The following is a 27,178-nucleotide window of genomic DNA, read 5'->3' on the forward strand; positions in this document are numbered from 1 at the left end:
ATCAAAGACTATGAGTTGGAGATCCATTACCATCCAGGCAAAGCGAACGTAGTGGCAGATGCTTTGAGCCGGAAGAGTCAGGTCAATCTGATGGTCGCTCACCCGATGCCTTATGAGTTGGCCAAAGAGTTTGACAGGTTGAGTCTCGGATTCCTGAATAATTCGCGAGGAGTCACAATTGAGTTGGAACCTACCTTGGAGCGAGAAATCAAAGAAGCGCAGAAGGATGATGAGAAGATCAGTGAGATCCGACGACTGATTCTGGAAGGCAAAGGCAAAGATTTTCGGGAAGATGCTGAAGGTGTGGTATGGTTCAAAGACCGCTTGTGTGTTCCCAATGTCCAGTCTATTCGGGAGTTAATTCTCAAGGAAGCTCATGAGACGGCTTATTCGATTCACCCTGGAAGTGAGAAGATGTATCAGGATCTAAAGAAAAAATTCTGGTGGTATGGAATGAAGAGGGAAATCACAGAGCATGTGGCAATGTGTGATAGTTGTCGACGGATCAAGGCAGAGCATCAGAGACCAGCTGGATTGTTGCAACCGTTGCAAATTCCTCAGTGGAAATGGGATGAAATCAGTATGGATTTCATAGTCGGATTGCCTCGCACTCGAGCCGGCTACGATTCCATTTGGGTAGTGGTGGACCGCTTAACCAAGTCAGCCCACTTCATACCTGTTAAGACCAACTACAGCAGTGCAGTATTGGCAGAGTTGTACATGTCTCGGATTGTTTGTCTTCATGGTGTGCCAAAGAAGATAGTGTCAGACAGAGGAACGCAGTTCACCTCTCATTTCTGGCAGCAGTTGCATGAAGCCTTGGGCACACATTTGAATTTCAGTTCAGCTTATCATCCACAGACAGATGGTCAGACCGAGAGGACCAATCGAATTCTTGAAGACATGTTGAGAGCCTGTGCGTTGCAAGATCATTCCGGATGGGATAAGAAGTTGCCTTATGCAGAGTTTTCCTATAACAACAGTTACCAGGCCAGTTTGAAGATGTCACCATTTCAGGTGCTTTATGGAAGGAGTTGTAGAACTCCGTTGCAATGGGATCAACCTGGAGAAAGGCAGGTGTTTGGGCCATACATTCTGCTTGAAGCCGAAGAGAACATCAAAATGGTTCGAGAGAATCTGAAGATAGCGCAATCGAGGCAGCGAAGCTATGCAGACACAAGAAGAAGAGAGTTGAGTTTCGAAGTCGGAGACTTTGTCTATCTGAAAGTGTCACCGATCAGAGGAGTCAGAAGGTTCAGAGTCAAAGGCAAGCTAGCACCCCGCTACATTGGTCCGTACCAAATTCTCTCAAGGCGTGGAGAAGTGGCCTATCAGCTCAGTCTGCCAGAGAATTTGTCTGCTGTGCATGATGTCTTTCATGTGTCTCAGTTGAAGAAGTGTTTGCGTGTGCCAGAAGAGCAGTTACCAGTGGAAGGTCTTGAAGTCCAGGAGGACTTGACCTACGTCGAGAAGCAAACGCAAATCCTTGAGACGACAGACAGAGTCACCTGAAGGAAGACCATCAGAATGTGCAAAGTCAGATGGAATCACCACTCTGAGGAAGAAGCAACCTGGGAGCGTGAAGATGATCTGATGGCTAAATACCCTGAGCTCTTTGCTAGCCAACCCTAAATCTCGAGGGCAAGATTCTTTTAAGGGGGATAGGTTTGTAACACCCCGAATTTTTTTGGAGTTGATTTTTTTTCTTTTTTTTCTTTTCTTCACTCTCCAAATTCGGGTGTTACCTCTCTTTCCCATTTCTTTTTGCTAAAACCTCAACCGTCTTCAAAACTTTAAGTTATGTGATAATAGTAAACCCTAGAGTTAATTTCTTTGATTTGCTGCATCATGCCGAACCATGCATTTTTTGGTTGTTTGAAAGTGTGAAAGCATTCATATAGAAAAATAGATATAAAAAAAGGAAAACCTTTTCTTTTTCTCTCTCCCCCCTTCTCCCCTTTTGGCCCAGCCGCCCCCTCCCCCTTCGCGCCGGCCCAGCTAGGCGGCCCAGCCGCCCCCCCTTTCCCCCTTCCCTCCCCCGCCATGGGCCGTCCCGGCCGGCTCAGCCGCGCCCGCGCCCTCCCCCTTTGGGCCCAAGCAGCCCAGCCGCCCCTCCCCCCCCAATTTCTCTCTCTCCCCTCTCCCGCGGGCCCCGCCCGTCATCCCCTCCCCTACCCAAACCGCCGCCCTCTCCCTGCCCTAGTGCCGCCGCCGCCGCTCCCTCCCCAGCGCCGCCGCCGCGCCGCCCTCCCCTGCCGCGGTGAGGCCCCCCCCTCCTCCCCTCTCCTTCCCCCTTCTCCCTCCTCCTTCCTCGCCCGTCCGGCCGCTCGGCGAGCCGCCCGGCTTGGCCGCCCCCGACGTCCCCCGTCCGGCCTCGCCCGACCGCCCCCGCGCCGTCCTCGGCCGGCCCCGGCTCGGCCGTCCTGCACCGGCCCCGCCCCGCCGCGCCCCAACCTCGGCCGGCCCCGCCTCGCCGCGCCCCGTGCTTGGCCCCGCTACGGCGAGACGCCCCGCCCCTTCCCCGCCCTCGCCTCGGCCGCGTCCGGCGAGCCGCCCCCGTCCCCAACCTCGGCCGCCCCCCGGTGAGCCCGCCCCGTCCCGTGCTCGGCTCGGCCGCCTCCAGCGAGCCCGCCCCCATGCCCGGCTCGGCCGCCCCCCCGGCGACCCGCCCGCCCCTGTGCCCGGCTCAACCGCCCTCGGCGACCCGCCGGCCCCCCGCTCCGGCGAGCCCGCCCGCCCCGTGCCCGGCTCGGCCGCCCCCCGGTGAGCCCACCTTCGCCCCGCCCCGGCTCGGCCGCCCCGCCGCGCCCGCGCCCGCCTCGGCCCCGTGCCGTCCCGGCCCCGGCCGTGCCCCCCGCCCGCCCCCGTGCTCGGCCGCCTCTCCGGCGAGCCGCCCCGCTCGTCCCCGGCGAGCCCCGCGCCCACGCCCGGCCGCCATCGCTGTCGCCCATGTTCGCCCGCCCGCCCCAGCGTGCCGCCGGCGTGCCTTGCTCGTGTCTTGATGGCCCCGGCGTGGCCTCGAGCTCGGCCCAGCATGCCTTTGGCGCGTGGCCTCGAGCTTGGCCAACACGCGGCCCCGACGCGTGCGCGACTCGTTCGCGGCACGTTAAGCGTGGCTTTGCGCGTACGTATGCCCGCGCAGCGCCTTGGCGTAGCTCATCGTGCCTGCGTAATGCGCAGTGCCTTGGCACGGCCCGTCGTGCCTTCGTCTACCCCCAAGCACCCCCGTCTACCCCCCCGTATCTTATGCGCGCTAATCACATGTTTATATTAATAAGATAGGAGTCTCAATTTTTTAAATTGGTTATGTTAGTTAATTTGTATAGCTAATCGTCTATCTCATTCAATGTTAATCTACTAAAAGTGGTCACGTTTACATTAGTGCATGTAGCTAATTCTTTTGTTAGAACCAGTTGGAACTAGAGCACGTAACGTTTAGTTATTCGTTTACCCGTAGTGCGTCTCGGGCGTAAGCCTTAACCCTCGCGAGACCTTTCGCCGCTTCTTTCTAACCATGGTAAAATTCATTGTCGCATGTCATATTCTATGCATATTTACTTTATTTGTTCCCTTGTATGGTGTACTGTTTGTTTCCTAATTTGAATGGATGGATGTATGTATGCTTGCAATCGCATAGAGAACGATCCGGTCGAAGAGCCCGAGGAACCCGCAGGAGAAGCCCCTGAGCAGCAGTCGGTTGGTGGAGGCAAGTGTCCTTTGACCCATCTCTGTCCTATTCATTCTTTAATTCACCTCCCGCGTTACACATTTATACTTAAGGATTGACTAGCTTTTGTTATCCATATCCTTGTTTACCTATTTGGGTTAGATTATTATTGTTTAGCTTTACGCTATTGCTCCACTCTAATCAATGAACATGATGAGATTATATATGATACGATGTTTTCCCCTTCTTATTATGATGTTGTACTTGTGGCCTTTAAGGGGGCTCGAGCGGTTTCTCGAGTGCCTCTCCGTAAGGACCTGTTCTATGGATGACCGCCCAGGAAAATAGTGCAACCATGTGGGTGGAGTGGGACGCCCTTAGCTGAATAATTGGAGGATCCGGGGTGTAGATCACTTAGCCATCGTGCCATCAATGGGGCTCGGTGTATGCGGCTCGCTCTGCCATGGTTGATTTGTCCCTTGGGGAGGAGTGCGGTACATTTAGGAAACCTAACGGGTGGCTATAGCCCCGGGGAATCTTTGTAAAGGCTACGTAGTGATGCCCTGCCGGATCACCTTGGTAGTGATCAATGGAGAGTCATGATCTCCGGGCAGAAAGGGAATCACGGCTTGTGGGTAAAGTGCACAACCTCTATAGAGTGTTTGAAAACTGATATATCAGTCGTGCTCGCGGTTATGAGCGGCCAAGGGAGCTCCAGTGATTAGTGATACTTGATCAGAGACATTTTGGTTTACAGGTGGTAATGAGATTGATGGTTCTGGTTATGACTATGGTGCTGGTAAGTGGTATTCTTTCCGTTTGGAAAGGGTACATCGGGCTAATAACTTGGGTTAATGATAAAACCTGGCTTTCTACTAGTAAGTAATAATCTGACCAACTAAAAGCAACTGCTTGCCTGATCCCCACATAAAGCTAGTCCACTACAGCCAAACAGGACGCTTGCTAAGTATGTTGATGTGTACTCACCCTTGCTCTACACACCAACCCCCCCCCCCTCCCGAGGTTGTCCGCATTGCAACCACTGCTCAGGAGAAGATGAAGCCGTGGAAGGAGACTTCCAGGAGTTCCAAGACTACGATGAATTCTAGGCGTGGGTTAGCGGCAACCCCCAGTCGGCTGCCTGTGAAGGCCGCGTTTATCTACGTTTCGTTTTCGCACTTTGATTATTGTAAATACTATGTGGATGTCTCAGACATATGATGTAATCGATTATTATTTCCCTTTTAATACTATTTGAGCACTATGTGATGATGTCCATGTTATGTAACTGCTGTGTACGTGAATTGCTGATCCTGGCACGTACATGGTTCGCATTCGGTTTGCCTTCTAAAACCGGGTGTGACAGGTGGTGTGCTCTCGGGTAGCGCGGACCAGTTCATGTAGTGGAGGATCCGTGGGAATGGTTGACATATGCAAGGTTAAGTGCTACATATGTCATGTGGTTGGAGATCCCCAGCTGGGTATTAATCGATTCGGATCGCCGTACTTCTCGGATATGAAGACTGGATCACTGCCCTGCATCGTAGTTTAATAAGTGAAACATGATTGTGGTTTGGTTAAAAGGAAGCTAGTGTAGGACAAGTGAATGCTCTAGATTAGGCAAATCTAGATTCAGGAAAAGTACTTACCTTGTGAAGTAAAAGTTTGGCATAAGGATCCACTACTAGTAAGCTCTTCTGCAAAAATTCAGTCCTTGATTCTTGATAAGCCTTACCTTGAATCCTTTTAAAACCACCATACCCTTGATAGTCTTTTCTTTAGTCGGGTAAGTCTTGCTGAGTACTTGCATACTTAGGGTTTTTCCCATTGTTGCCGCAGGTTACGAGTCACTTGATTGTGATTGGTGTTAAGCGCCGGTGGGCACGACCTTCTTATAAGTCTAAGTAACTCTTCTATACTTCTTATTGAGGATGGTCACTTGAGCTAGCATATATTTTGAAACTATTAATAATTTATAACAATTCAAAGTTATTTCTTTGAATCACTTTTGTAATCACTCCGATCATGTACAATGTAAACTTGATGTAACTTGTAAAATTTGGTAATAAGATTTCCGCTGCAAAAATGTTGGTGTGTGATTTGTGTTTACTTATTCCTGCGGTCCTGGTTGTAAGTGGTTTATCTAAGGTCCTTGGGGCACTCGAATAGATCCTGTTAAGTTATCTGGTGCACATACATAGTCGTCTGAGGTCTTTGAGTCAAGGGCAGGTGCATGTGGGCCCAATAACTTGGGAGGTTTTGCCACAGCTGGTATCGGAGCAGGATTAAGTATAATACGGTCACATACATATTTTCAAAATAAAGATTTGATTTTGGAAAACCTATTTTCAACTAAACACATTGTTTGGCTTTGAAAAACTATTTTGAATAACTGTAATGCTAGCGACATCCTCTCTTAAGCCCTAAATTAAGGACTATCAGGTGGCTTAGTTCAAAACCACTAACCCACAACCGAGGGTATTGCATACATGTGTATTGTTATTTTTTAGGCCATTTAGTTATTGAATGGATCGACGCTCAGGTAAGGTGAGATGTGAGAGCATGACCGAACAACCGTCGGTCTAGGGAAGAGTATAAAAAGCGCTTGATTATATACATGTTACACATATGTATATATGAAGGCTGCAATGTGGAGTATTTACTTTTCTGGGAATTCAGTACCCCATGGATGTGTATGGGTACACAGACATGGGAATACTGAGAAGTGTAATGTACTTGTAACGACGCACCTACGCTCAGGTAAGAAGGTGAGTTACCATAATGAGTTGCCCTATGGTTAAAGTGTGGCAACGGTGCCTATGCATGGCTCAGCGCTTAATGATGAGCTGGCCTCCATAAAGCAATATATGGATTATAAACTGTGATAAACTATCATGTCTGAACTGCTTCATTGGGAAATTGGGTTGTGATGGAATTTTCTGCAGGTACACTAACCTCGAAAACGTATGTGTAGCTGACGACTAGCAAAATATCGAGAGAGTCGTAAGTATGCCACCGATATAGAACGCTATCGCCACATTACGTTGGCAAAATCAGTGAGGACGAATAAGACGAGCATGCATTCTGATTGTTGCATTGTGTTTGTCACCTATACACCCAAAATGCTTCTCTCACCTTTATTCTAATAACCGATGATTGTAGATAATGTGGTGTAATGTTGTATTGTGAACTTTGATGAAATAGTTGTCCTTCGTTCTTTAGGTAACCTATTTAGGTGTTATATATGTGTTTGCTCTGGTGCTTGATGTACTGATAGAAGGTTAGTAGTTTGTTTGCTTAAACCCAAAATTAGGCCATGTTCTTATTTAGTGAACCATGACCCAAAGTTGATTTTTCCATTATCACTCCATGACCAAACACATAAAAAAAATAAATGCCTAGATAATTTCTTTGTTAGACCTAAAGTGTACCCGGACTTGAAACAAGAATCTCAAGTCATGTCTCCATCCTAAACCATATCCTTATTCAGTTGGTGCAAGATGATGTACCTTATCCAGTTTGCCTATTCTTAAGGATCGCCATGTTGCTCTATCAACCTAACCTAGGAAAGACATGTCCGATCATTTTCTTGAGTTTGATGCCTTTGGTTTCCCCATATCTATCAAAGGTATACCAACTTAATCTTATAATTGTTTTCCCTCCGTATCTAATCAGATACTAATCCTTGACTTTGTAATCTCTATGATGAGCATCGAAATATGCTTGGGGCTGAATTAACAGTCTCCCATCGTACTCCTTTCATCAAGTCTAGGTTATGGCCATGCCCTGCTCATTTCATCGGGCCATGATCTATTTGGCTCTCTACTTGTAACCATTCTTACAGGTGGAGTCTCTTTTGTATATTGTCATCCTTGACCAGTCTATTTGTGTTGTGTGAGATTTCTTACCGGTTACTTCTGGTATTTTCGTTATGACTAAAATTGATGATGTCACGCCAAAACCGAGGGCCTCCTGTGGGTATACACACAAGGTTGTGCACTTGTGCTGCTCGGTACACGCTAGTGTCACAGTTAGTAGTCATAATCCATTATGAGATTATATCAATATGTTATCTCTACACAAATTGTTCTTATCACGTGAGATTCATTATTGGTGCCCGTTTTGTAATGGTGTCATGGTTAAGGACTTATGGTACTGCGGCGAAACTGAGAGCCTCCTGTGAATGCGCACACAGGATTCTGCTGCTTGGCGCATGCGGGTACCGAGGTCTCTAGTCATGATTCATTATGGAACTACACTAATATGTTATCTTCCGTGGACGTTCCCTTGAAACAATTTCTATGTTGTTTGTCAAGTGATCAAGCAACTTCTATCATCTCTGTTTGATCAAAAGGGCATACCACTTTCATGTGTGGTTTCTTCTCTTTTGATTATGATAGTGACTGAACGTATACAAGTTCCATTTATGTCTTTTGTAAAGGTGAAGACTTGGAGCTTTTTAGTGTTGGAAAACAGCTGGTTAGCTCTCAAAATGGAGATCTGTTTCCCCTGCTGCTCAGATGCAGGAGTTTGTTCATTCGTGCCCTTATTTAATCCATATATTCCCTAACCATGTAGATAATTCGTCTCGCATGAAGAAACAGATGAACAACATGACCAAATGGATTTCTACCCAAATGCATGACCTTTTGCTAGCGAATGTGAACTCTCAACCCTTGTCTTACCGATGGTACTAAGAGGACTTGCTCAATGTCAAAAATAGTTCAACAAGTTCGTTTTTACTAACTTGTAACTGATTTGTGAACAAAGGTTGAGTTTAGAGATTGTTTTATTGAGTTGTCTAAACTCACTTTGGTTCGACCCATCCTAAGGAATTGTTTATTTGAATCGAGATTAAGTCGGCCAATAACCACCTAATCATCGCTCTAGTCATGCCTCGATCACCTTACGTGTGCTTTTCCAGCATGTGTGATCAAGTCAGCCATGCCTAGTGCTTGATAAAGTGGATTAGACACAAAGTCCACATCTATAGATCCCTCCGCTGGTGATTTTCTCGAATCTATATCCTCTTTCATGGACATGGATTCTCTGGCTAACACGAGTTAATTGTGATGTTATTCGACATTCATACCCGTCTCGTGTACTATGAACTTACTGTGACCACTTGTTGATAAACCTCTTTCTGTGTGTTTTACCCAAGAGGTTGCAACTGATTCTGTTTGAGTAAGATCGCGTATTTGCCACTTGCTCAACAGACTCAGATAGTACAGTGTCATCAAAAAAAGCAAACTGCACACATGGAACCTTATGTGTTCCTCTGGCAGACATCGTCTCTATTGGTGGACATCTCTGAATTAGCTTAAGGCGATACAAGCTATGTCCACTAGAGAAACAACATTCTGAGACACTTGCCTTTATTTGGAACCGTCTTATGGTTATCGCTGATATGAACATGGGTTACATACTTCTCTACCCTTAGAAGTCTTTTGCTCCGAATCTCGGGACGAGATTCTTTTAAGGGGGGAGGGTTGTAACACCCCAGGTGTTTATATTCCGCTCGACAACGAGTATAAATTTAAGCACGTAATATCAGTGAATAAAACAGATGCTAAATTTTAAACATCTTCGCCTATCGCGATTTTAATATCACATCTGTTTCGTCGGTCGCGTGTTCGACATTGTTTTTATCTATCCGGGCTCTTCCTAAACTTTCGTGATGTTCGGAACATAGTTGCCCCGAAAATCGGTGCGTCCGATGATTATTTAAAATTCATCGCTCGCGCAAATACGAATTCGGAAGCTCGACCCACTCAGATGATTTTACCCCGGGCAAATTAGTTTGAATTCGATGACTAAAATGTTTGGGGTAAAATAATTCGAATCACGCGAAATCTTGCGCGAGGTTATGACCCAATTTATCCTTCAGCACATTGTTTTGGCGACGGCAACGAGTGTACAATAGCGGATCTGGTTTCGGCTAATTTCGGTCAAATCACGTAGAACAAATTATCAGTGCCAAAATTAGTTTATTTTGGTCTGTCATTTCTCGCCCGGATCCAAATCTTCGGATATAAGCAATTGTTAAATAATTTGATTCGCCAAATCTGGAGAATGAAATGTGTATTCGTGTAGCGTGTCGACCTGTGTACAACGCTAAAAATCGAGACTCAAAAATATCGGTGACTTTCCTTAAAAAATGGGAAGGGAAAAATAAAAAAAATCTGCAGCCGTCGTTATCCTTTCTTCACCTTAATTTTTTCAGTCGTCTTCATCCTTTCCAAGCCGAGGCCCAGCCTTATCCTGTGCACTCACTTCATCTTCTCCCACGCGCATTTGATTCTTCTAGCCGCGGTACTTCTCTGTCCCAGCGCCTACTTCCTTTGCTTCTCCCTCACGGCGCTCCTGCTCCATCTCCGGCGCTCCTCCAGCTCGCCCATGGTGTCGCGCGCGCTGCTCCCCTGCAATCTTCAGCCTTCCCGCACGCCCTCCTGCTCCCTAGCCGTCATGCCATGCCGGCCGGAGCTCGCTCGGCTACAGTCTCATCCTGGCTCGGCTCACTTCTCCCTCAAGGTCCCTCGCGCTCGCCGTGCTCTGGTCGGAGGGTGATTTGCTGCGCGCCCATCTAATTCTGCTCGGACCACGCCCTGTCATCCTCCATGGCTGCGCGCGCGAGTTCGACGGTCCTCCCTACCCCGAGCTTGTCCCTATGGCGCTCGGACCATGCCCCTCAAGCTCCAGCTCAATCGCGACCTAGCCGAGCTCTCTCTCCCTCGTCTTCTTCCCCTACAGCGCGCTCCTTACTTGCGGCAGTCGGCCTCCATCTCGTTCTCCGCCTTGTCGTGGCCGCGCCTAGCCCCAGTTCTGTTGGTCGCTTCTTCCCTACGCAAGCCGACCCCATGCCGCTACGCACCTATCTTTCTTCCTCTCTGCTCGGCGGATCGCACAGCTCCTGCGCGTGCACAGCCGAGCGGCTTCCCGCGCGCGCTGCTCCCTGCCCGTTTCTCTGCTCGTCGGCGTGCTCTTCCTGCTGCCGCGCCCGGTCTTTGTCTCTGTCGCGCTGATTTGCGCTCGTCCGTGGCCATCGAACCCGCCTAGCTCCTTGCTCGCCATGGCCCTAGTCGTCTCATCACTGTGCGCAACGGAAGCGTGGTGGGTATTGGTCGCGGGCATGGTTGGGCGACGCGAGATCTGGGAACACCGTCGTTTCATTATGCCCAGCATCGTGCCTTTTGTGCTAGTCGTCGATTTATTATTCACCACAACACCGTCATCCCCTGCTGTGCCCCGGATGTCATGCTCGCTGTGGTCGGCTCAGGTGGTCGACATCGTCGACTGTCAATTCCGTCAATAGCCACGTTCATTCGTTATTGTTCAGTACTCCACGAGAAAGAAATCTATGGAAATCTGGGTAAAGAAAAAGTGAACCCCATCTGTCGCTTCCATGGTGTGCTGAGAAATGCTCCCACCAGACATCGTCGTCAATCTCACGAATTCAGATCGGGTTTAGGTAACGATAAACTGATTTATTGTTTCAGATAGTGTTTGATTGATGATTTGGATATATTAATTATGTCGGTCCTTTTTCTCGTAGCATATGTATATTGTGATAGTAGATATAATATTTATTAGGATACCCGAATCACTTGCTGCGATTTGGTCAAAGTCGGGTAGTGAATCGCCAGTTTGAGATGTAGGTTATGGAAATAGTGCATCAGTAGGTATACTTGTCGAGTATATTTAAACTAGTTAAGTTAGTTTTAAGTATGGATATGGCCGATTGTGGTTAGCACCATCGACCTATATCTTATGCATCTTAATTTACAAAGTGGAAACGTATGTCTAGAGTAATTGGATTGATCTGATGTTGTGGTGTGATTCGATTAAAAATACTCTACCTGCTAAGTCATAAATTAATGTGATATCGATATCTAGTATTTTTGTACTAGATTTGCGATGTCTTGCTATAGGTGTTTAATTCGCTATCACGTAGCACTATGTAGGTTTGTGATATTCCTATCTATATGCATTCATGTGCATTATGCAAATCATTTAGGTACGCTTATTAATCATGAGATGTGGAGGACAAGAGTCAAGTCGGCCCCAAGCGCGGGCTACTCCGCATGGTGATGCTGATGGACAAACCTGCCTGATCAAGTGCTAGGACAAGGATGATCGTCAAGTGGATGTCATCTAACAACACTAACCTAGTGTTATCCAGGCAAGCCTCGGTGCATTTGCCCCTTCCTTGTGTTTTAAATGCTTTATCACCTGATATGATGCATTAGGTTGATAGGAGTTATGTGATAAACAATTGATGCCTTACCATTCCTTGGAAACTTCTTAATCCCTATTTTATAAAAAGAACTGATAATGCTTAGCCCTTCTTAGAAACTGAAAAAGCATTTGTTTTCAAAAAGAATGATTGTGGAACATTGGTTATGGGCTTTTTGATTCAAAAATCAAAGCAAACTAAGGTGATGACTCCACTTCGGCCGGAGTGGGCTCATCATTGGAAAAGAGTACCCCTGTCGGGTACCAAAAATAGGAAAATGGTTTGAATAAATCTAGACTAGGCGCTGAGCCGACAGAGTCGCCCGTTTGCGTCAATTAAGGATCGTATCGATTGTTGGCCTGCTGATCTAGGACCCTTTAACTGGTCACATACCTCATCATGGGTAAGCTTAAACCCGACTATTCCATACATGAAAAGACAATCGCGCACTGGGAGTGGAGAGATGGCGAGAGTGGCACATACCCTCCTGGCAACGGACCACATAAAAGGGGTGGTGTGCTCTCAGGTAGCGCAGACCAGTTCATGTAGTGGAGGATCCGTGGGAATGGTTGACATATGCAAGGGTTAAGTGCTACATATGTCGTGTGGTTGGAGATCCCCAGCTGGGTATTAATCGATTCAGATTGCCGTACTTCTCGGATATGAAGACTGGATCACTGCCCTGCATCGTAGTTTAATAAGTGAAACATGATTGTGGTTTGGTTAAAAGGAAGCTAGTGTAGGACAAGTGAATGCTCTATATTAGGCAAATCTAGATTCAGGAAAAGTACTTAACTTGTGAAGTAAAAGTTTGGCATAAGGATATACTAGTGTAGGATCCCAAGGCCGCTCATAACCGTGAGCACGGCTGATATACCAGTTTCTAACACTCTACAGAGGTTGCACACTTTATCGAAAAGCCATGATTCCCATTCTGCCCGGGGTTCTAGCCTCCCCATTGATCACTACCAAGGTGACCCAGCAGGGTCTCACTATGTAGCCTTTACAAAGATTTCCCAGAGGTCATAGCCGCCCGTTAGGTTTCTCCAGTTTGATAAACACAGTACATCTCCCCAAAGGAAGGTGACTAACAAAACCAAGTTAAAGAACCTCTGCAACCAGCCTCGGCAGAGCAAGTACTGTGCCTGGACCCCATTGACGGCCCTACGACGAAGCCAACTACTCATCTGATTCCTCTAATTACTCAGCTAAGGGCGTCCCATTCCACCCTCATGGTTGCACTGTTATCCCGAGTTGTCACTCCCCAAATAGGTCCTTACGGAGAGGTACTCTGGAAACAGCCTGAGCCCCCTAAAGTAAACACAAGAACCTCATCGGGATAACATCATCATATCATAAATAATCACATCATGTTCATTGATTAAGTTAAAGCAATAGCATAAGCTAACCATGATTAACCCAAAAGGTAAACAAGGGTAAGGTAAATACAGACTAGTCAATCCTTAAGTTTCAATAATGTAATGCACAACAGTGAATTATAAAGTAAAGTAGGACATGATAGGTCTGAGGACACTTGCCTTCACCAGGTTGTTGCTCAGAGGGATCTTCGGCAACACACTCAAGAACTACGAGTTGCTCGTTGTCTAAATAAAGCGAGCATACATTCAATACATTTGGAAAGTAAAAATGAATATCACATCAAACATGTACAAACATTGGAATCACAACTCAAAAGAGGTAGTACTAAATAAGGAGAATAAGATTAAGTTATAAAATGGACTAATCTTAATTGGGGATTGATTACTCTCTATGTGTTGGAACATAGCTCAAAAAGTAAAGTAGTGATTAAACAAAGAAAAGATTAAATTCTAAGATGAACTACTCTCATCTAGGAATTTAATGATCCTTTAAGTGTTATCCATAATTACATAACCTAATTCTATTCATTTCATTAAGACCTAAAGGTTAAACCAAAAATAAATTCATGTAATGCATATCACTAATCTCACAATATTAAATATACTTTAACTCCGAGGATTCTCCTTTTATTTATTTCATTAAATAAATAAATCAACATATGCTTTAATCCTATATTCTAAGTGTAAAATTAAAGTGTATAGACTACAGTTGGTCATATTTTATTCGAACAAAGAATAATTTTATGAACATTTTGCAATTTGAACCACTAAATTTGGAGTTCATATGAAAAAGATATGAAATAAACAAGTTTTGAAGTTTGAAATATGAATTTAGGGCTAAATCTATGATTAAATAAAAATATAGGGGGATATCCAAAAGAAACCAGGGGCCTGCGCGCTAAAACAGAGGACAGCGGGTTGATTTCCTAAAACTAGGGGGCTCTTAAGCAAAACTCACACGCGAAGGGGTACAGGGTAACCTCGGCCATCAGATCAGAGATCAGCGGCCCAGATTAGATCGTGCAGGCGCGCGCGGACGCGGCTGACAAGCGGGGCTAGGGCATCAGTGGGTCAGGGCGGGCTGACCAACTTGGCCCAGAGGTAGAGATGCGGGGGAGGGGGAAGAGAGAGAGGCGGTTGGATCTAGATCGGAGGGCTGGGATTAGATCTGCTCTGGTTATATCTAAACCGCCCGATCTCGGACGGACGCCCGAGATCTAACGGCCGGGGGCGAACATGGGCGCGGTTGCGCCGCTCGGTCCCACGGCGAGGGCTCGCCGGAGACGAGGAGGCTGGCTACGGTGGGGCTCCTGGGGCTTGGGGACTAGCCTGGGCACGATCAGGGCGATCTGGCGGGTTTAGCCATGGCCTTCACGCTGGTGCAGGGGCACCAGAGAGCGCAGACCACGGCGGGGCAGGCTAACGGCGGCGCGGGATTGCTCCGGCGAGCAATCGCGGGAGAAACAGAGCGGGGATGACCAAATTAAAGGTACGGGCGGGTTGCTCACCTTGAGGGGAAGCACTGGAGTCACAAAGCAACGATGGAGGCGCAAGGAAGCGACGAGGCGACGGTGGCGGGGCTCTGGCTGCGCGAAGATTGCTCCGGTGAGCGCAGACTGGACAAAACAGAGAAAGAGAGGGCACACCGAAGGGTGTCTCGAGCAGCTGACAGTAAGGCGGAGCTCACCGTGGCACGGGACAGGGCGCGGACGCGACGGTGGCCGCAGAACAGGCAGCGGTCGACGGCAGCGGGTGGCGGAGCTCTTGTCGCGCGCACAGAGCGAGAGAGAGGGCGAGAGGATTTGGCAGAGGGCGCAAATGAGCGAGGAGAGGTGGGTGAGTAGGGCGCGAGGCTCAAAAGGGGAGCGAGTGTGCGGACGTGGCCGGAGAACGCGCGGACGTGGGAGCGTCCACGACGGGGAGATCGTGGGTGAGAGGTTAGGGACGACTGACAGGTGGGGACGGCGGGACAGAGAGAGAGAGAGCGTGGGGGAAAACGAACGGTGCCGACAGCTCGGCCCCACAGAGAAGCGAGAGGGAGAGGGGGAGTGAGCGCGCTCGGGTTGGCGCCGACAGGCGGGGCCCGCTTGTCAGGCACCGAATGCGCGCGGGCTGGGCTTAGTGGGCCGGTTTGGGCTGAAATAGGTTTTCCTTTATCCAGGGATTTTCTAATTTCTTTTCTATTTATTTTCTCTAGGGTTTTCAATTCAAATTCAACTCAAGTTTCAAATTCAAACCAAATCAAATATATGCAACAATTCAAAGAATATTTAGGCTCAATATGATGCAACATTCCATGACTCATGTTTTGGGCAAAATAAAATAAATAATCCTCCACTAATTCAACTAACCCTAATTAAAAGAAAAAGAGAGGGAGAAAACTAGAGAGAGAGAGAAACTAAAGTGAGATAGAGAAGAGTAACTCCTGAATTTGGATGATCATAAGAAAGAAATTTTATACCCCCAAATTCAAGGTGTTACAACATATATATATATATATTACTATTTGTAAGATCTAAATGTTACTTTAGTTAGTAAATGGTATGATACTATTTTAGGAGGAATAATAAGGTCTTATTGACCCCGTGTGTTGCTAATAAATTATGCATCATGCTGAGATTTTTGTTTGTGCATATGTGTTGAGACAATATGAGTATACACCCTTTTCTTACAAATCTCGAGGACGAGATTTCTGTTAAGGGGGTAGGATTTGTAACACCCAAAATTATGATTTTTGAGATTAGTAAAAGTAATCGAAGGAAAGTGTCCTAATAAATAATTATACTATGGAATCTCTTTATTTGAATCAATGTTAATTAAAATAAAATAGAAACATAAGTTCAGTTCTAAGAAATAAATAATAAGAAGAGTTTTCAATTTGTTAAGATGGATTATTTCTCTTCAAGTACTATTTTTTGTAACTCTTGATAAAGATTTGCTATTAGGTAAATATCTCCTTTACTACGTATATTTAGAGGTAGTCATTTAAATAAGAAATAAATAAATAAACTCAAAATTCACATTCATGCTGGAAATTTTGATTGTGCCTTAAATTTGAAATATGAAACCCTAACATGAATATAGTATGGATTATTCTCTACCATATGACTTGAAGCACGTATAAAACAACTAACACAACATATAAATAAATACAATTATATTTAGTATTTCATGTTGTGATCTTATGATTGTGTATTTAATTGAATTTGAAATCCAAAACCAAATTTGAAAGAGGATTTGAAAATTAAAAATGAGAAATAGAAATGAATAAAAAAAGGAAAACAATTTTTCTCCTGTTGGGCCTATTCCCTTAGCCGGCCCACCCTAGCACCACCGCGTGGCCCATCGTCCACCGCGAGCCTTTCATGCGTCGACAGGCGGGCCCCCTGTACTAGCCTCACCCTCCCCATGGCATGCATCTTCAGCTCGTTGACAGGTGGGACCATCTTGTCATCTCTATCCCCTCCGCGGTAACATACTCCGTGTAACAGAACCCGCACGCGCGACGGAGCGCACGGTGGACTTCGCGCGAGATCCGTGGCCCTCCTCTACTTGGAATCCGCGGCGTAGACCCTATAAAACCTGGCCCCGTCCTCTGTTTCTCCGCTGCATTTAATCACCGTCGCCAAGAACACCGAGAGAGAGAGAGGGAGATGGAGAATGGAGTTGGTGTTGCCGCTACCACACTCCAGGCAATTCACTGCCACCTTGCACCTGCTGTGGGGGCGCCGGTGATCGCACGGGTCACCGGGAACCTGGATGCAGCGGAGATAGTCGCGTGGGGAGCCTCGGGCTGTGATGAATCTCTCACCGGAGTACGGATTCTCGGTCATGGCCGCAGTTTATCGTGGCCTGGCTACTCGACACATCATGGGACAGTAATTCACCTCCTATCGTTTTCGCCCTGGTACCTTCTGCATGCGGCACTTTATTATGCACGAATCCACGTACCGGGCGCCGGGTTGGGCTAGTCTGGCATCGCCTCCACCGTAGGGAGTTGGCGGCACCGCTGTCGGGCTAGGTAGGCGGTAGGCGTGCACCGTGGACCATTGATTGTGAGATCGATGACTGTGGTTAGATCCCATGATAACCTTTCGACTAAGGAAATGGTGTCCACTAGATCGTCGACAGAGGGGTAGTAATGGACCTGTGTTCATAAAATCGTAACTATTGGATCTATATCCAACACTCTAGAATAGATTATGTCTGAGCGTGATCTGCGGCCGTCCAAATCTAATCCAACGGCCAGCATGCGCAGATACCCTTCGGTGGCCGATTTTCTAAAGTCCCCCGGAAAAGGAGTAAACAACCCGCAGTCTAGCTCGGCTAAGGTTGAGCCTGTGATATTTTGCGAGTTAAACCCCGATCTTCTCTGTATTAGTGCGCCCAGTCTAGGAGTTAAAGAAAGCAGGAAAAAGAGATTTAGAAATTGATTTTGAGTATAAATATAATTGTAAAACTTGTATAATTCATAGAAAACTAGGTGAGTGTTCGTGCGTTGCAACGGAAACATATAATAGTTAAGTGCTCGTACGCTGCGACGCAGCTAGTTGCAAATCGGGGCTTTCCGACGTAAATGTTGCTACTTTATTCGTTGTTTGACAACAAATGTTTTCGTTTTGGATCGCACAAGCTTGGATAAAAAATAGTTAGCTATTTTTTAGCAAGCATAGGCCCATAAATAGAGAGACCACGGTTTCGTGAGCAAAAATATAATAAATTACAATAATTTTTGGACAATAAACCTCGTGGACAGCAACTTTGATAACACTTCTCTAATTTTGGGTTAAATAGTTATTGCCATATTATGCATAACCAGTCTTATTCGGAGACTTTTTTTAGGAGTTGCAAAATCAGGTGGTCTATTCTCGATGGATTAGCGTAACCATGGTTATCATGAAAATGCTTTATACAGTACCATCAATTGCCGAACTATCATCTAGATGCAATGCAACCACCATGCATCTACCAGTTTACCACTGTCAACACATAGTAGTTGTAAAGCCAAGGATCTTTGGCAAAAATTCAATCATGAGTATCATACAAGCATTTTTAGGTGGAGGGGAATGGGTGTAAAAAACAAAAGTGTTGGTACCTTTACATGTACATGTATCATAGGCTGCACATTTTCCCTCATTCCAGTTGCTTGCATCTTCTGTTTCTATTCTTTACATCGTCTGGCTTATTGACGTGGAATGCTCCACCTACAGATCACATAACATGGCAAACTTCTCGGAGATTAGAATGTCAAAGAGAGAGTTGTAGCACATTGCCTTGTTGGCTTCTAAAGATGAAGATGTTTCCATCTTTAACTTAAGAAGCAATGATAATGCAGAAAATGGAAAGGATGCAAACTATTGGTGAACTGCTCAACTACTACAACATATTCAATTTAGTGCTCCATGAAACGATTAAAATAAAACTGACCTTCTAGAAAGTGAAAGAAACTATGATGAATTCCTTTTGATGACTTGACCACCCACGACATCAATCTAAAATAAAACACGGCACAAACATTAGCATGTTAACAAATCCAACAAGTGTCTAAGAAAACACTGCTTTACATAGGATTGAATTTGTGCATTGTGAATAACATGGAACGCAGCAAAAGCAATGCATAGGATTGAAGAATACATACTTTATGATGCTATATAGTGATGCCAGGAATAACGACCTTCTCCTGACATCAATAACATGGACTAGATTTTCATTACCACTTAACCAGCAGCATGGCCAAGCTCCACTTCCAAACCAACAGTTACCTTCTAGTCATCAACATCTGCCCTTAGTAGCCAGCCAAATATTCCTAGAGTTGGTGGGCCTTTATATCCTTCCAAGCATCTGCCTGGTGGGTCATTCTCTGCTGAGACTAATAACATGGGTTTTATGAACTCACCTGCTCAAATGCATCAAGGTAGAGCAGGTACAAACTACCAGCAAAAGTAAGTTAATGGTCATGCAGTTCCAAATTTTCACACCCGGGCTTTAAGGGACAATGCCGGGTGCCTCTCATACATGCGCCAAAGAAGACAACATATATAATAACAGAGTGTATAGAGAAAATGTCACAATAACATCAGAGTATTTATTACATAGCGGAAGTCTTACAAAATAAAAGATAAATATAAAACAAACTAAGGATCGTCCATGGCGCAATAAAGTCAACTGGGAGACACCACCTCGATCAGATCAAACTCCTCATTGTGTGGCTCCTCTTGAACCACCTGTTCTTCTCCTGTGAGGTGTGTGAGACAGCAAGGGTGAGCTCACACATGATCATAGCTCAACAAGTTGTGGGGAAACCAGTGTGCATGAACTCACCAAACGTGGGAGTCCATGTGAAGTGTAAGGCTGATCAACAATAGGGGTTAAAGCTGAGCATTGCTTTTAATAAGTTGGTCAAATTTTATTAGCAGTTACAAATGTAAGTGAATACCAAACCACAATAAAAATAATACAACAAAATTAATAAATAATCCCATGCAATGCAAATGACAAATTGAATTTAAGTTCCATAAATTAATCATACGAGAGTCCTTAGCCGCTCATGACCGTGAGCTCAGCTAGTATACCAGTTTTACACACTGTAGAGGTTATACCCTGTACCCACAAGTCATGTTACCCATCTGCCAAGGGATCACGACTCCCATACACCTCTACCAAGGAAGCGAGGCATGGCAACACTACGAGGCCTTTACAAAGTTCCACTAGCTTCCGAAAACCCGCTACAGTTTATGGGAAGAGCACTTGCCAGAATCCCCCGTCGGACCGCCATCGCAGCAAAATCAACCCGAGAACCTCCTTGCATGCAACTTCCCTACTGCCCTTGCCCCTTTCAGGTAAGGTAGTCTTCCACTAGCTTTCCTAATTAGTCAGCCAAGGGCGTCCCATTAAACCCTTATGGTGGCACGTGTTTCTCAATTTAAGCTCCATGTTCCAATTAACATTAATGATCTTGACATGAACATAAATAAAATAACAGAATAACTGGAACATGGATATAACGAAATATTAACCCAAAACCATATAAAGCAATAGCAAAACTACCCAAGTGATTCAGGGGTTGTAGGGGACTTGTTCTCAAATGCTATGAATTAAGAATAAGGCAACACAAAATGTTAACTGTTAATGCCCTTCGTCCTTCAAAGCATTATTTCCCTTAAGATATAATGATCTTCAGACGAAGGTCATGAAGGACATACCTTCGTAAATTGCGATATATGTTAATAAAAGAAGAAGCATATGAAATATAAGAGACAACAAAAACAATCATATAACATTATTAACTCATTCTCATTATATTACCATGGAAGGACAGAAACAATATTGAATTACAAATGTACCTTTCGGCTTGATAGAAGGTAAAAGTACAAGCGTGACGCACAAGTGAGTACAAGTCAGCGTGAACAGTATGGGGGTACTGTTCATCTATTTATAGGCACAGGACGCAGCCTGTGAGAAATTACATTCATGCCCTTCATATTTACTATAGACTTTTAGACAACCCAATGGGGACTAGATAGCCTTTTCCCCTTTAAGTCGGTTCCTTTTTCCGCCATTTAGCCGAAGCTCTCTTATCCGTAGCTTTGGGGCAACACCAACCTTCGTCATGACCATGATCTTCACGTTGTATATGCTTTCAACCTGAGTCCGAAGGTACCTGTTCATATGTCACACTTGGAAGACATTGTTAAATCATGTTTTTGAGGACCTTCGTAAGACGAAGGCCCCCAACAGTAGCCCCTCGTAGTATTAATTTGTTAAGATAACGAATTCAGACTGTGACATGGACAAAGGCCTTAAGCCAAAGGTCTGAAAAAACACCTTCCCTTTGCTAGAATAGCAACAGTCAATGACGGACGGGACCCCCCAATTTGGAGCACGCTGAGCGTATAAATAAGAACTCACACCAGCTATATTTGATACGCTGCTTGTGCCATTTGCTTTATTTTCTCAATTTTATAGCTCTTGCTCACCAGCGCTTGCTAGTTTTTCAAGCTCTCTGAGCTTCGGGTTAAAAGACACATTTTCATCATTTCGGAAGAAGAAATGTCTCAAGACAAGAAGGTTGCTGCTGAGACGAAGCTGACTGAAGAGGAGAAGGTTTTTGAGGAGAAGGTTTTTGAGGAGAAGAAGACTATGGATTCTTATGTTGCTGGATTTGTCGAGTCGATGGCAAAAACAAATACGGAGAAGATTACTAAAGAAATACTGGAGGGCTCGTCCGAAGATACTGGTGACAGCGATAGCTATGATGTAGAAAGTGGGGACAAAGATTCTGAGGATCGGCCCTGGAGGCCAAGTCATTCAATCTTCGGAAAATCAACCATCAAACAGAGTCATCTTGAGAATATGAGAGGAAGGTACTTTCAGGGTATATCTATTGTGAGGGTTGGCGGAGACAACAACGTCCCTGCCCCTGAGGAGAACGAAGTTGTAATTTTCCGAAGCTTCTTCAAGGCTGGGCTTCGATTTCCTTTGAGTAAGTTTGTAGTTGAAGTGCTGAAGACCTACCAAATCTTTCTTCATGAGATCACCCCCGAAGCCATAATAAGGATGGGGATTTTTGTCTAGGCAATAAGGAGCTAGGGGTTAGAACCAAGCGCAATGTGCTTCTGCAATATGAACGAATTGCTATATGAGACGAAGGCCATGGGTAAAGAACAGTACCACAACAACTTTGGTTGTTATGGGTTTATTTCCCATCCCAACGCAAGCCATCCAGTACCAACATTTCAGAAGAGATGGCCTGGAGCTTGGATGGAAGAGTGGTTTTATGTGAAAAATGATTTGAAAGCAAGAGAAGATATTAAGGAAGTCATTATGTGCCCTATCTGGTCCTGCTTCGGCCTCCGAAGGCCGAAGGTTGAAATTGATGATGTCGCCGAAGCGTGCCAGAGTGCCTTCAGTACTGTTTGCTCTTTCATTGGGACAAGGGATTTAATTCAAGAACATATAGCCTTTAGGGTGTGGCCGCTTGTAGAAAGCTAGGAAATGCCGAAGGAAACCATCACTAACTCTAGCGAAGGTGATTTGGTCCGGCTGAAGTATACATTCAGGTTTGGGGATAAGTTCGATGAACCAAACAACGACTGGCTGAAATGTATCAAAGCTACAAGTGATGAACTGCTTGGAGCATATTCCAAGGCAGAAGATAATGCGCTGTCTACAGCCTTCGGAGGTTGGGGAAAAAAGAGAATGAACATAGTTTTTGACACCATCGGCTTTGTCTACCCCGATTACCGCTACCCACTGCGGGGACAGGGGAAGAAGAGAAAGGCTGCTGCTTCAGCCGCCCTAGTTGAGCCTGTGCCGAAGGGCAAAAAGATGAAGGTTCTTACCCACCGGCCGCATTACATTGAACCGGCCGTGGTGCCTGAGTTTGGTGGGGAGGCCTCTTCAGCTGCTGAAACAAAAGTGACTGCTCCGATTGTGCAGAGCACTGAAGAGCCGGTTGTAATGCCGAAGTTACCTTCAGTTAAGTTGGTTGAGACAAAGGCTGATAAGGATAAAGCTGAAGGGTCGAAAGTTGAAAAATAACAAAAATGCTAGAACATTTGAGCCCGTCAACAGAGATAACAGTGCCAAAGGCACAAAAGGGTTCTGCCGCAACTCCTAAGAGGAGAAGGATGGCAAATGTGTTAGATGTTGTGCTAGAAACAGCAAAATCCTTGAGTCCTTCTCCTTTAAGAAAAATTGTCGAAGCTTTCAAAGCTCTACCCGAGGCTGAAACGAAGCAAGCAGAAGTCGAAGCTGCAAAAATTCAAGCTGAAACCGAAGTTGGCCCTTCAGAGCCCACTAAGACAGAGCCTGCCGTAGCTGAAGAAAAAACGGCAGAGCAAATTGCGTCTGAAAAGGTTGAAGCTACTGCTACCGAAGCTTCAAAAGAAAGCACTGATTATGTCATTTGTCATGCTTCGGGGAAGAGACTTTCTCAAGAAGAGAAGCTAGAAGCGCTACACTATGCCCAAAATTTAAAATACCCGAAGGGGGCATTAGTGTTTAATGGTAGTGGGGAAGAAGATTTTCTGTACTGTCTCCCGGATAATAAAGAGATATCCGTCTGCCGGGAGATAGGTAGAAGCATCGGATTCTCGAAGCTAGAAGATGGCCTTTCAATATTATCAAAGGATGAGCTTGCTGACAGTTTGGCGTATAATAGCATAAAGGTATAAAAGCTAATTTTGTATTTTGAAAACGAAATATTTTATTTGTTTATACTTAATTCTGTCCTCCTCTTGTAGGGCTTAATTCTTAGCAATGCCCTTAGAGCATAGAAAAACATTGAAGATGAAGGATATACAATGGCTCTGAACAACCTTCGTTCAGAGGTAATCGAACTAAGGAACGAAGGTCTTGAAAAAGTGAAAGGGAAATGTGCCCTTGGGCCATTTCTAAGTATTTTGGTGATTGAGTGCCAACACAATTGCTTAAGTGTTAATCTATGCCAATTAATGGACAAAGTGCAAATCAAGAGTAAAGGTATGTTTCTAAGACTTAGTACATTGTTTTAGAGACTAAAGTATTGTGTCTAAGTGCTAGAAACAGGAAAAGACCAATTTAGAAAAGACTTGGCTAAGCAGCCAAGACTCTACGCAGTCTGGGTGCACCGGACTATCCGGTGGTGCACCGGACAGTGTCCGGTGCGCCAGGCTGGCGACTGTCAACTGGCTGCTCTCGGGAAGCGATCAACGACATACGGCTATATATCACCGGACTGTCCGGTGGTGCACCGGACTGTCCGGTGGTGCACCGGACTGTCCGGTGAGCCATTCACAGGCGAAGTCGTCGCTCTCGGGAAGCGATTAACGGCGTACGGCTATAAATCACCGGACTGTCCGGTGGTGCATTGGACTGTCCGGTGAGCCAACGGTCGGCCAGGCCAACGGTCGGCTGCGTAATCCACACACGACGCGTGGCCGAGCCAACGGTCAGATGGGGGCACCGGACTGTCCGGTGTGCACCGGACAGTGTCCGGTGTGCCAATGGCTCTGGATCTTCAACGGTCGGCTGCGCCACAGAAGGAAAGAAATCTGCACCGGACAGTGTCCGGTGGTGCACCGGACTGTCCGGTGCGCCAGTCGACAGAAGGCAAGAATTGCCTTCCTGGAATGCTCTCAACGGCTCCTAGCTGCCTTGGGGCTATAAAAGGGACCCCTAGGCGCATGGAGGAGTACACCAAGCATTCTCTGAGCATTCCTAAGCACCAAGACTTCAATTCCGCGCATTCGATTCTTTGTGATAGCAATTAGAGCTCCATTTGAGTAGAGAACTCTTTGAGTTGTGTTGAGAGCTCTTGTTGTGACTTGTGTGCGTGTTGTTGCTCTGATTGTGTCTTGTGTGCGTTGCTCATCCCATCCTTACTTCTGTGCTTCTTTGTGATAATCAAAGTGTAAGGGCGAGAGGCTCCAAGTTGTGGAGATTCCTCGCAAGCGGGATATAGTAAAGTGAAAGCAAAACACCATGGTATTCAAGTGGGTCTTTGGACCGCTTGAAAGGGGTTGAGTGCAACCCTCGTCCGTTGGGACGCCACAACGTGGAGTAGGCAAGTGTTGGACTTGGCCGAACCATGGGATAAACCACTGTACCATCTCTGTGTTGATCTCTTTGTGGTTATTGTGTTTTCCAAGAACTCCTCTCTAGCCACTTGGCTTTATTGTGCTAACGCCTAATCAAGTTTTGTGGGATTAAGTTTCAAGTTTTTACAGGATCACCTATTCACCCCCCTCTAGGTGCTCTCAATTGGTATCCGAGCCGTTCTCTTCACGAAGGGACTAATTGCCCGAAGAGATAGATCCTAAGGGCAAGGGGATTGTGATCAATGATAAGGAGAAGGAGTCCTTTGTCAACGAGCCGAAAGATGACAAGCCTACTGACTCGGGCTCGGGCCATAAAAGAAAAGACGGGAAGAAGAAGAAAACAAGGCGCATCAAGGAGATAGTCTACTACGACAGCGACGAATCTTCCTCTTCCCAAAAGGACGACGACAACGACTATGAGAAAAAGAAGACGGTTAATTCAAACTTCTCTTTCGATTATTCTCGTATTCCGCATAGTTCAAATGCACATTTGCTTTCCATTCCTCTTGGCAAACCTCCACACTTTGATGGGGAGGACTACGGATTTTGGAGTCACAAAATGCGTAGACACTTGTTCTCTCTCCATCCGAGTATATAGGAGATAGTAGAAAATGGAATGCAATTTGATAGCACGGATAGTCCTTTGTTTATCAACGAACAAATCCATAAAAATGCACAAGCTACTACTGTCCTTTTAGCATCTCTGTGCAGGGAAGAATACAATAAGGTGAGCGGCTTGGACAATGCCAAGCAGATATGGGACACCCTCAAGATATCACATGAGGGAAATGACGTCACCATGCTCACCAAGATGGAGTTGGTGGAGGGCGAACTTGGGAGATTCGCAATGATCAGGGGAGAGGAGCCAACCCAAACGTACAACCGGCTCAAGACCCTCATCAACAAAATAAGGAGCTATGAGAGCACACGATGGACGGACCACGACGTCATCCGCCTAATGCTAAGGTCTTTTACTGTGCTTGATCCACATCTTGTAAACAATATTCGTGAGAATCCCAGGTACACAAAGATGTCGCCTGAAGAAGTGCTTGGGAAGTTTGTAAGCGGGCGGATGATGATCAAGGAGGCAAGATACGTCGACGATGCATTGAATGGCCCAATCCATGAGCCTCAAGTCATTGCTCTCAAGGCATCGAGTAGCAAGGAGGCGCTACCTAGCAAGGTGGCGCAAGTTGAAGCGGCGGGGCTAAATGAGGAAGAGATGACCCTCATCATCAAGTGCTTCAAGACGGCGCTAAAGGGACGCAAGGAGCATCCCAAAAAGAACAAGACGAAGGGAAAGCGCTCCTGCTTCAAGTGCGGTAAGATTGGTCATTTTATTGCTAATTGTCCCGATAATGATAGTGACCAGGAACAAGATAAGAAGAGGGAAAAGAAGAAGGCTTACAAGAAGGCTAAGGGCGAGGCACACCTTGGCAAGGAGTGAGACTCGGATTGCTCGTTGTCCGACTCCGACAACGAAGGACTCACCGCATCAGCCTTCAACAAATCATCCCTCTTCCCCAACGAGCGTCACACATGCCTCATGGCGAAGGAGAAGAAGGTATGCACTCGAAAGTCTACTTATGCTTCTTCTAGCGATGATGAATCTAGCGATGATGAAATAGATTACTCTAGTTTGTTCAAGGGCTTAGATAGAACTAAAATTGATAAAATTAATGAATTGATTGATGCTTTGAATGATAAGAATAGATTGTTAGAAAGCAAGAGGATCTTTTGTATGAAGAACATGATAAATTTGTAGAGGCACAAAAATCTCTTGCTTTAGAAGTTAAAAGGAATGAAATGCTTTCTTGTGAACTATCTACTTGCCATGAGACAATTTCTAGTTTAAAAAGTGTTAATGATGATTTAAATGCTAAACTAGAAGTAGCAAATAGATCTAACTCTTGTGTAGAACATGTTATGATTTGCAATAGATGTAAAGATTTTAATGTTGATGCTTGTAGTGAACACCTAGTTTCTATTACAAAGTTAAATGATGAAGTGGCTAGTCTTAATGCCCAACTTAAGACTAGCAAGGGTGAATTTGATAAACTAAAATTTGCAAGGGATGCCTACACAATTGGTAGACACCCCTCAATTAAGGATGGGCTTGGCTTCAAGAGGGAAGCCAAGAACTTAACTAGTCATAAGGCTCCCATTCCCGCCAAGGAGAAAGGGAAGGCCCCTATGACTAATAGTTGTCAAAAGAACCATGCTTTCATGTACCATGATAGGAAGTTTACTAGAAATGTTCATTATGATAGGAGTTGTAATGCTTACAATTCAAATGCAATGATTGCCTCAAGTTCTTCTA

The sequence above is a fragment of the Zea mays genome, chromosome 7 (genome assembly GCF_902167145.1).
Source record: "Zea mays cultivar B73 chromosome 7, Zm-B73-REFERENCE-NAM-5.0, whole genome shotgun sequence".
Taxonomy (NCBI): Eukaryota; Viridiplantae; Streptophyta; class Magnoliopsida; order Poales; family Poaceae; genus Zea; species Zea mays.